At 43.2% G+C, this 12002-nt stretch overlaps 1 pseudogene; it reads left to right on the top strand.

Annotated features, from left to right (window-relative positions):
* Positions 1–5816: 5816 nt before the first annotated feature.
* Positions 5817–7415, top strand: LOC127329362 (protein ALP1-like; annotated as a pseudogene).
* Positions 7416–12002: the final 4587 nt, after the last annotated feature.

The following is a 12002-nucleotide window of genomic DNA, read 5'->3' as shown; positions in this document are numbered from 1 at the left end:
ATTTTGATTGTACTAATGGTGCTAATAGAGAATTGTGTGAAGTTTTGTATGAAGAAAGTTTTCAAGTGTAGGGAGAGAAGAGTTATGTGATGAGGTGAAGTATGGACAAAAGCTCAAGCTTGGGGATGCCCCTGCACCCCAAGAAATATTCAAGAGGTACAAGCGTCAAAACTAGGGGATGCCCAAGGCATCCCCTCTTCATCAACAAAGCAACAGGTCATCTCTCTATGCGCTATATTTTTATTGCTTCATACGATATGTGTTGTTCTTGGAGCATATTTATTTTTATTTTTAGTTTAGTTTTGTTTGTTGTAGCATATGTTGGATCCCGGCACATTTGTTTTGGAGAAAGACCCGCTCCGTTTTAACATAGAAAGCTCTAGTTTTCGTTGTTATTGTTCTACCAGTGTTCTAGTTTGCAAGTACTGCGTTTAGCTCTTGTTTTTTCACTTGAATTTTGTTCAGAGCTTGTTATTATTATTTATTTATGTATGATTAGCTCTCTGTTCCATAATGCATTTCATCTCTGAGAGCTATTTCAAATAAGTTGATTTGTGTTGGATACGAGTAAAATATTTCATGACTATAGTGATGCAAAAGGAAGCTTGTCTAGACTGTGGCATAGACTTTGGCATGTCATATTGGATGTTATTATTGTCATCTGCTTAGTATTTATTGTTGTAGCATGACTTGTTTCAAATGGTTGAGGGTGCATAATGGTTATTGAAAGAATCGTGTGTTGTTTCCATCATAAAAGCATAATATTGTGGTATTCTCCTTTGATGCTTTATTAGGTTGACTTGGCACATACTTATACCATATTATGACTATAACTAGTCAATTAAAGCATCTATGATCATTTAGTTTTTGATTTTTAATATCACTTTATGCTTTGATTGATAATTTTTTGTCGCTACGCATGATTATGGCTATTATTGCTCTCTTTTGGTCGCTCTCAGTCTTTTGCAATCCTTCACATGTACTGAGTATGAGCTCTACTCGTGCATCCAACCACCATTAACCAAAGTTTGCCAATTGTGTCCACCATATCTACCTATTAGCATTATTGCTATTTCAAGTAAATTCATCATGTTTTTATTTATCTTTCAAATTAAATTTTGGCATGAGAAAATTAGTTAGTAAAGCTCTCACGAACTTGATGGCACATTTACCTTCTTGTACTGAATAAACTTGATCATTGTGACTATCTTATGAAGTTTATATGTTTGCAAATTGCAAGTTGGGAGTTAGCATAACCATGCTTTCATGGGGAACACTTTCAACATTGCACTTATTATTTAGTTGATGTCATGTTCTTTTGTTTATGGATGTCTAGCGGTGCGAAATAAAATGGAAACTTGTAAGTCCATGGAGTTTGTATATGAGTTAGAGAAACGCCTGGGCTGCTAATCTAAGCCATGCATCATTCATGGTGGAAATTTACAGCGAACCATAGTGAGCATTCTATGAAGCATTTTCAATAAAAATCTATACCCATAGTAAATAAAAAAAATTGTTGAGATGCTCGTTGTCTGTTTGTCTTGTCATTTTAGCATGGGATTGCTCCTACAAGAGTACTTCCATATCATCGGGCAAGAGGTACCCCATTGGCGATTCTTGATGATACATGTATACTTACAATGACAAGAAATTATTTGGGACCTAAGTTGAGTAGGATGATGTTTAGGTACTCGTATTCAAGGAGCATGAGATTTTCAACTTGTGATTTGTCAAGCATGTAGCTCATATTTGCCATCACATTAACTTTAACCATTCAATATGCTTACGATAGGTGCAATGAGAGCTCAAAGCTAATAAGTACCATACTTTTAGAAGGTTTATAAAACTTGTTTATCTTGCTTACTGTTCAAAGAGTATCTCTTTTACTTTTATGTTGAGTCTACATCTTCTTATTTATGCACCAATTAAGAGAGCATAGTTGTCATTCTTAGTGCAATGTGCATAGTCCTAAAATTATTATTAATTGATTCATGATTGTGACTATTGCTTGTTCTTAAATTACTTGTATCTAGTCACCCTCTGAACTTTAAATGTGTCCTAGCATTTATGTTTTGCTACTTCATAAAGGACATGTTGAGTACCACTTTTCTTACTCTATGCTCATAAACAAACAGTTGCTTTCAATGCACTATTATTAATGATCCTTTGTTTGAGTTACTCTTTATGTTATAACATAGTTACTAAGTTCTATCGAATTATATCTAGCCTGCCTATGTTTAGTGTACTTTGATCCCAGCTCACAATGCTTTACAATGCTTGATCAAGATTGTGTTGGCTTCATGTTACCTCAAAAATTATTTTGTTATCACTTACCTACTCGAGGACGAGTAGGAGTTAAGCTTCGGGATGCTTGATACGTCTCAAACGTTTCTATAATTTTTGATGATCCATTCTTGTTTTACACCAATTCATATAAGATTTGCTCGTGCTTCGTTGCACTTTTATACATTTTCCAGCACTAACCTATTAACAAGATGCCACAGTACCAGTTCCCTTTTTATGTTGTTTTTGTATTTCAGAAAAGTTGTACAGGAAATATTCTTGGAGTTGGACGAAACAAAAGCCGAAGTCAATATTTTTCCGTAACGAAAACTGAGTCCAGAGGGGGTCGAAGGGGGATAGCAGGGCGGCCACACTAGCCCTAGGCGCGGCCTGAACCTGGCCCGCGCCTAGGGGTGGTGTGGGCCATCCTGGACTCCACCGATATCGCCCCTCAGCCTATTTAAGCACGATCTCGGGAAAACCCTGAATACCCGAGTCTCCATCCATGAAAAGTTTCATCGTGGCCGCCATTGCAGAACCCATCTCGGGAGGGTTCTGAAGCTCTTCCCAGCACCCTGCCGGAAGGGGAGATCATCGCTGGAGGCATCTACATCGCCATGCCCGCCTCCGAAGTAATGCGTGAGTACTTCATCCCTGGAATATGGGTCCATAGCAGTAGCTAGCTAGATGGTTGTCTTCTCCAATTTGTGCCTCAGGTTTATATCTTGTGAGCTGCCCTACATGATCAAGATCATCATTATGTAATGCTACATGTTGTGTTTGCTGGGATCCGATGAATATTGTATACTATATTGAGGTTGATTATATATTCACAAGTCATATGTTATTTGTGATCTTGCATGCTCTCTGTTGCTAGTAGATACTCTGGCCAAGTAGATTGCTTGTGACTCCAAGAAGGGATGTTTATGCTTGATAGTAGGTTCACGCCTCTAGTTTTCTGGGAGAGTGATAATAACCTGTAAGATTGTAGATGTGTTGTTGCTACTAGGGAGAAAACAACAATGTTTTATCCGAGGGTAATTCTATTGTTTACTTTACACACATTGCTAACTTAATACTGAAAGGGGTTCGGATGATAACCGGAAGGTGGATTATTAGTCATAGACGCAGTTGGATTACGGTCTATGTATTATGTTGTAATGCCCAAACGAATCTCATAGTAATCATCTTGTCATGTATGGTCGATATTCTGTCAATTTCTCAGCTATAATTTGTTCACCCAACATGTTATTTATCTTTACGGAGAGAGACCTCTAATGAACCGTGGACCCCGGTCCTTTCCTTTACACTGATAAATTCATCCACTGCAATTCTGCTCTGTTACTTACTTCAAAGCTCTGTTCTCTTTAATTACTGCAAACATCTCCTTCCACTCGATACGTCTAATCCTTTCTGTTCAGCAAACCGGTGAGATTGACAACCTCACTGTAAGTTGGGGCAAAGTATTTTGGTTGTGTTGTGTGCAGGTTCCATGTTGTTGCTGATGCCGGTAGAACGCCCTGCCACTAGTCAGCTAGCAACACCTTCAGAAGTCACGCCTTTCTCCTATTGGACGATTAAACCTTGGTTTCATATTGAGGGAAAACTTGTTGATGTGCTCATCACACCTTCCTCTTGGGGTTTCCCAACAGCTTCCACAACAACCGCCACCAAGATTGTCTGGCGCCATCACCAGAGTACCATCACATCACATAGAGTCGAACCTCCATTGCTAGTCCTTCAATCCAGCCTTCATGATATTCTCCGCCTCTCATTTCACCATGGACCAAAATGTCATCTGATGGCAACACATAGAAGAGCTTCGCGTCGCTCCCTCCAGAACCAAACGGTCAGAATAAAAGCATTGGTGCGCACGATCGAATACCACCCGATCTAGCAAACTCCAGGTATAAGGTCCACTATTACATTCGTCGGCGGAGCCTTCCGGAACTTATCACTCCGGTCAGATGAAGGACTATCCTCGGGAAGGTCACAATCTTTGCAAAAGAAGAACCCTAGGAAATTCACCTTTATTTGGTGAAGTGCAAGGCATGTGATCCCGTGATCCACCATGTCTCGCTGGCCACCTCCGGCGGAAGGAGGCTGCAGCCGCCATCCCTGGGGCCACCGCGTCGGCTCCCTAGTGATGCGGGCAGAGCAGCAGGCGATTGATGTCACAGACAGGAATAAGGTGAAGGAGTTTGAGGCCCTCTAGGACCAACTGGATCCATATCGGCCCAAACTCCCTATCGCGCCCGCCATCGCCCCGCCTCCGGTTGTCGTCGCCGAGCACCACCACCGCTGATGGAGAAGCAATGTGCGTCATTGCCGCCACGCCTAGCCGCATCTAGCAGGGCCTCGCCACCACCGCTCCACGACGCCTTTGCCCGGTGGTGCCTCCGGCGGCGGCGGAGGAAGGGGAGGGACTTGAGCGGCGGACGGAGGAGCCCCGGTGCGGCGCGTGGCACCGCCGCATGGGGGTTGGGTCAGGGAGAGAGGGGTGTATATTGGTATAGATATATGCACCGAGTTTCTTGTGGGCTATTGGTTTTGAATGGTATTTGGATATGGACATTCACTCTGTGATAAATGATGCCAAAGCAAGATATTCTACCAGCTTCCTAGTGAAAATCCTCATTAGTGGATTATGAAGCCTATGGGAGAAAAGAAATGATGCCATCTTCAAAGAAACATACCATTCAGTTGCTAGATGTTTAGCCAGATTTATAATTTTCTTCTCATTGACTATACATGGAGCTAAGCCTTGCTTGAAGGAATAGATGCAATCATGGTTATACACTTTATGAGCATGTAATAACCACGATGATCCCTTGTAAATATCTTATATAAATGTAAAATGACACAGTATGGAGCCTTTCTCTACTGTATTCGTGTAAAAAAAGGTTAAGATTGTAGCGGTAAGTGCTCGAGTGCCTGCTTGGTGGCGGGCTTGGTAAAGCCATATGCTATTTGATCAGCTTATGCAATGAATCGAACTTCGAGCACCTAAAGTGCCACCTTCTCAGGCACAAAGTGGAAATCTAAATTGTGCCACCTTCTCAGGCACAAAGTGGAAATCTAAATTCCATATATTGTGTCCTCACATGAAACACATGGTTGACAGTCACATATGTCGAGCCTAGATTGGCGCACCATAGAACAAGTTCTCGTGGCTAGGGTAGACCAAGCTCACACAAAAAAAACTGCTTTCCATTCAGCTTAAAAGCATTGTACACCAACCTGGAAGAATGGAAAATCTATTTAAGCTTCAGTAGCGAACTGCTGCAAGCGGACAAGGGAGGTTCCTCATGTAAGGACGCGTTTGGTATCCTGGGCTCCCCTTGGCTCGCATCGGCCCAATATTTTTTGGGCCGTTTGGTTTCTTGGGTGCACTCATGTTCTTGCATATCACGGGTTTTAAAGCACCCCTTGGATAGGCCCCGGAGGAACGGCCGGTTTGACAGTTTCTCCAGGGTAAGGTCCCGGCGAGACGAAAATCTACAACGCCGTTGGCGCGGGAGCTCCGCCTCGGCATGGCGGGAGAAGCCAAAATCCCAGCGGTGTTGCGCGGCAAAGGTAAGGTAACCTCCCTCTTCGGTTACCCTCTCCATTAGCCCCCTCCCAAATTTTCATTTCCCCCAAATTTCGCACCGACGGCGACGGCGACCAGATCTGGCAGCGTGCGCATCTCCCTTCGGTCTCCGGCGCCGGACCAGGGTCCTCTTCTCCAGCCGCGGTGGAGCCTGCGCACATCTGCGGCGGCTTTCAGCCGTGTCCATCGTCCGCCATGACGGAGGTAAGGGGAAAGTCCTCTGCTCTAATGTAGTGTTCGATTCATGTTCGTAGAACTAGTTGGGTTTGAGAAGACTGTTCGTAATGCATAGATCTTGTTTGAGTAGACCGACCAGCTCCATCTTGTGCATCATGCCACAACACTCATCATTTGCGTACAAGCCTGGATCCTGATGGTGCACAAGAGAGCAGTTAGGCATGCTGTTTATCCTCGTGTGACTTACGGACCTATGTTACAACGATATCAGGAGAGGATTGCCAACCTAAACAACATCTACAACTGCAACGACGTAGAGACCATCCAGATGCTACGGATGAGAAGAGCCCTTTCTATGCACTTGTGAAAACGTTCAGGGAAAGAGGACTGCTGACTGATAGCATCCCCACCTCTGTTGAAGAACAAGTCGCAATGTTTCTTCATGTCGCCGGTCATAACCAGAGGTTCAGAGTCATCCATAACACATGCAGGCGATCCACAGAGACTATCTCTCGGTACTTCCAGCAGGTGTTGTACGCAAGGTGAAATGATCAAGCCAGCATCAATGAACACACCAACCAAGATCAAGAACATCTACATGTGGTTCCCCTATTTCAGGGTAAGTACAACATCATGTTCCTTGTACCTATCAGATGTGTCCTACTGTCAGAAACATGATTGTGTGCTAATCTTTTTACAGGATTGCATTGGGGCTATTGATGGTACTCATGTCACTGCAAAGGTACCGAGATCAATGTCTGCAGCATTCCGCGGGAGGAAGCACTACACCAGCCAGAACGTGCTAGCAGCTGAGGATTTCGATATGAGGTTCACCTACGTGCTTGCTGGGTGGGAGGGTTCAGCTCATGATGCCAGCATCCTAGCCGACAGCTTGTCAAGGCCTGATGGGTTGCAAATCCCTAACGGTAAGTTCTACCTAGGAGATGCTGGATATGCATGCCGACCTGGAATTCTACCTCCCTTCAGGAAAACAAGGTACCACCTCAACGAGTTCTCTGGGAAGCATCGACCTCTGAAAGCGAGAGAGTTGTTCAATCTCAGACACTCAAGCCTTAGAGTCACCATTGAGATGGCCTTTGCTGCATTGAAGAACAGGTTCAAGGTCCTTGACCAGAAACCGCTCCACACGTTTGACACTCAGTTAAAGCTGATCCTTGCTTGTTGCATTCTTCACAACTGGATCCTAGGTTGGGGCGAGGATGAGTTCTTCAAAGAGGTTGTCACTTTTGATGAAGTAGAGACCGGCCATGGCGTGGAAGCATGCGACAATGATGACTGGAAAGTGAAGAGGCAAGAGTGGGCAGACGCTATGTGGGATGCCAGAGGCAACACCACCATCTGAGAAGAAGTGAAGAAGAAGTGAAGAAGAAGAACCCCTATGATCCCCTATTTCTCGAACCCTTTTCGATCCGCGTAATGAAAAACTGCAATTCGTAGTAGTTAGGGAGCATCGTGTTATGAACTACCATTCCTAATAGCTAGGGATGATTTCGTGAACTAATTGTAACTATCATGAACTGTGATTTCTGTGTGATGGGAGGTGATAGCATGGTAAGGCTACCCGTCGTAGAGAAGAGGTAACCGTAGACATGCATGGATGGTACCAAACAAGCCTAATATCATCTCCATCGATATTTAGGCTTGGCAACAGGCAAACAAACAGAAAGTCTTTTTTGGCCCAGCCGATGCAGCCCGACCTACCAAACAACCGGCCTATTTCGGCATGTGGCTCGTTCTAAACACGCAGGTGTGCTTGCACGGCTGCGCCAGTGAGCCACGAATTAGGCCGAGGCAACCAAACGCGCCCTAAGAGTTCTCTTATAACACTTGTGCTTAGAGCATCTCCAACCGTTGGGGCTCCCCAGGACGAAATCCGGCGCTATTTAGCGCTGGATCGGATGAAAGTTTGGTCTGGGGAGGCACATTTTGTAATAACCCAGAACATAGGAACAACGAATGGTAGATTTAGAAATGGGATGTGCATTTCATCGCAAAATGGGGGAAATTTCGCGCCTTATTGCAACTAAACCTAAGAGGGATCGAGGTTCTCTCTCATTTTGCACTTAGGGTTAGGCAATGTGAGTTAGGGAAATTTCAACATGATCTCTTTTGTATCTTGTTGATTTGGGGAATGATTTCATTTGACAAGTTATAATACATGGAACAATAATCAATAAGCACTATGGAAATTGAATTCACAATTCAAATACAACTTATGAATTCAAATGACTTTGAATTTCAAATTGAATATTAAATACAATATTTAATCAAGAATATAAACATTACATAAATCAACAGCTCATAAGCAAAACTTGAGCTTTATTGATAACCAACACAGATTACATTGTCTTTACAATATTCTTGATACAAGAATTGATGAATAATAAACAGAAATGAAAAAGGAAAATTACAATATTGTCCTAAACTAAAACCTAGACTAAATGACTTGAAGAATATCTTCATGGTCATATTCATCTTCAAAACCTGCAAAACAGAATAGCAAGTACTAGCCAGAATGTTAAGTGTTAGGCAGAAATTCAGTTTGGACAGAGTGAAGGTTTGACAGAATTCAGTTTGGACAGAAGCACACTATCCTGCACACCTGTGCTTGTCCAAAGCCCTGGACAGCACAAGATAAGAGCAAGCAGACCAAACCTGAGCACCACCAGAGGGCTCAAGTTTCAGCATATGAGAGCACACAGCTCATGTGTGCTGGGCAAGCCACAGCAAGGCAATGCACAAGCTTAGTCACCAAAGCAAGCCAGGCTTGTGTGTCATGGCAAGAACAGAAGTAGGGCTCATATAAAAGGAGCACAAACCCTAGAAACAGTAACCAGTCGACAGATAAGGATACACAAGGTAAGGTGAAGGTAGATCAGCACAGTTCATCCAGTTCTTGCTCAAGAACAGAACCAACACACACAACCACTCAACCACCAGAAATCATGGTGACCTAAGAAGATCACTCAAGACCTGGAGGTGAAGGGCTGTGACACAAACTACAAGTCTGCATCAACAAACTATTTCACTCTAGGAGCTGGAACAAGGTATACCTAGTTCCTGGAGAAGATCTCATGGATCTAATCCATAAATCATGCATGACATAGTCATGGGATTGAGCAGATGCTCAAAAGGGTAAATCATCACTTGGTTTTCACCAAGGATTACTGCCAGTCTAGAAGCCACTAAAACAGAAATCATCCAGATACAGATCTTGTGCACAGAAGCTAGCAATCATGCACAGATGCACACACTAGCAAGATCTCATGCACAGATAGCACCAGTAGATGTATTGCAAGGATTAGCAGCTAATAAAGACTACACAGAAAATCCTAAGCATATAACCATCAGTAAACCCTAGATTTCTTCACAGGCAAGCATATTGGCATTCATATTTAGTATGATCCCCAAAAATGCAAGCAAAGATGAGTAGCCAACAAAATCCAGCCAACCATGTGAGCAACCAGTCAGTAGCAAGGCTACTGAGGTCACATCACACTTAGCACCATTCAAAGCAAAACCAAATACAAAGCATCATTATCCAGAGATGGATTCAGATTTCATTTGCTTGTCAAATAATCATGAACAACAAATTCATACACAAGCAAGTGATTTAATCATCACTGCAAAAGCAGTTCATCATAAATTAATTTATTCAAGCAAGAATACATGACAAATTCATGCTATATATTGACAGTAGCACACTGTGAGGCACACCAGTACTTGTCACTGCATCGTAGCCACTGGATCAAGTCCATGAGCTAGGAAGAGCAACAGCACATACATACAGTAGCAATAGCATGCTTGAGCATCAGCATCAGTAAGCAAATGATTCACTTAGCCACAAAATTAATCACCAACCAAGCACTGACATTTAATTGATCAAATGGATCAATTGAATCAAGTCAAGCCACACAGATAGGCTAGCCAACAAGAAATGGTTGATCCAATGGATCATTGGTTTACACAGGAGGCACAGAAGCACCTCACAGGCATCACCGACATTCACAAGTGTCACATATGCATAGCGGTACACCTAGACAAGCAAGTATAAATTGCCAGTAAGCATAGCAAGCTCATAAGCATGAACAACATGGCATAGCAAGCTCATAAGCAAGTACAGCATGGCATAGCAAGATCATAGCATGATAGGAGCAGTAGGCAAGCAACACATGGCATGTACAGCAAGCAAAGCAACACTGGCCAGTACCAAAGAATGGTGAATTGGCCAGAGCTGGCAGAGAAGGGAAGCACAGGTAGCTTAAGCAGCAGTAGCAAGGCTCTGCATGATCACAGGATCATCAGAGAGCAGTAGAGCAAGAGGAGAAGAAGCACAGAAGCTTGGGAGGCGCACAGGCATGGAGAGGAGAAGGAGAAGGAGCAGAGCAACTTACACGCGCCTGGTGGCAGAGGCTATGGCATGGCGAGGCAGTGCTCACACGGCCATAGCAGCTGCAAAGCCAGGGAAGTCGCCGGCGTTACGCCGACGAACACGAACACCACCACCAGTAGCACAGCACCGGAGACGACGGCACAGGTACTGCGAGCAGCACCCGCACTAGGTCGGTCTCGGAGGCGCACACGTCGACGGCGAGGACGAGAGCTCGTCGGAGATCACCCAATCGCCCGAGGCGATTCACCAGTAGATCCAGAGAGGAGGCGATTCGCCAAGAGAGGAAGAAATCGGAGAAACCACACGGACAGATCGATAGATCATCTCGCGGCGGTCCAGATCAGGTAGGTGGCGAGGTCAGGGAAGCACGGCGACGGCCGGAGCACAACGGCGGCCATGGCGGCGACGCCATCGCCACGGGTGTCGCCAGAGGTTAGGGTTAGGTCGAGCGCATGAGAGAGACGAGTGAGTGAGCGAGCGAGGTGGGCCGCTTCGGCGCCACCGACCCGTTATGGGGCACGCCTTAGTGGGCTGTCCCATGGGCTTTAGTTAGTGGGCTGGCCCAATAGGGGCCAGGGGGTATTCTGGTCTTTTCACAATTTAGGAAAAAGCTAGAATTTCACCAATTTTTAGTAAATAAAATACAACTCTAAAAATCCATTAAAAATCGGATTTGTGAATGAAAAATTATTGTTAACAAGAATAAAATATGAAATAGAATTTAAGAAACAAATTCAAATTTATGAATTCAAAATAAAAACTTGGAATTTCAAACTATTATTTCCTTGTATTTAAAAATCAAGGAAAAATCTCAAATAAGTTCAAATACTTATTTTCAAACATTTCAAAATGAAATTCTATTATTCCAAGTCATTTCTATTTTGAGAAAGGTATTTTCCAAAGGAAAATACTATATTCCTTTTTATTCCAAAAAAATAGAGGCAACTCTATTATTTCAAATCATTTTTGGAATGAATAATGAATCACCAAGGTAAAGTAGTTTTACTTTGAATCATTTTACTTTATGAGAACTAAAGTGGTTTTACATTAAAGCAATTGCAAGTTACTGTCAAAGGCATAAATCTTAACTCAACCCTAAATTGTAATAACTCATTGGGGTAAAGGGATTCCACATAAAATAATACATTCATGACTGCATTATTTGGATTTTATAACATTGTCCTTACCGGACAATGATGCTTCTTACATAACCCGAGGTCCATGTTCCATCAACTGCATTGAACTGCACTATCTCGCAGTCCACAGGCAAGTTCACCCTTGCTCATACCAACTTGAGTATTTTCTATTACTTTAATGCAAAGCTATATACTTATCATGCCTACATCGCAAATAAAATGTTACTTTCCAACTATGAATATGACTATGTGGCTGGCAATGGAACCATGGTATGTGTTGATATGGTGGAGGTTCCATTGCATGGGTTATATTAACCTAGGATTAATTACCAATGCCGTCCTGTGATTCTAGCACCGTACAAACCGCGTTAACCATGAGATCTATAATGGCTCTAGGGAA

This window comes from Lolium perenne, chromosome 2 (assembly GCF_019359855.2).
Source record: "Lolium perenne isolate Kyuss_39 chromosome 2, Kyuss_2.0, whole genome shotgun sequence".
Taxonomy (NCBI): Eukaryota; Viridiplantae; Streptophyta; class Magnoliopsida; order Poales; family Poaceae; genus Lolium; species Lolium perenne.
This window is presented reverse-complemented; position numbering and strand designations above follow the sequence as displayed.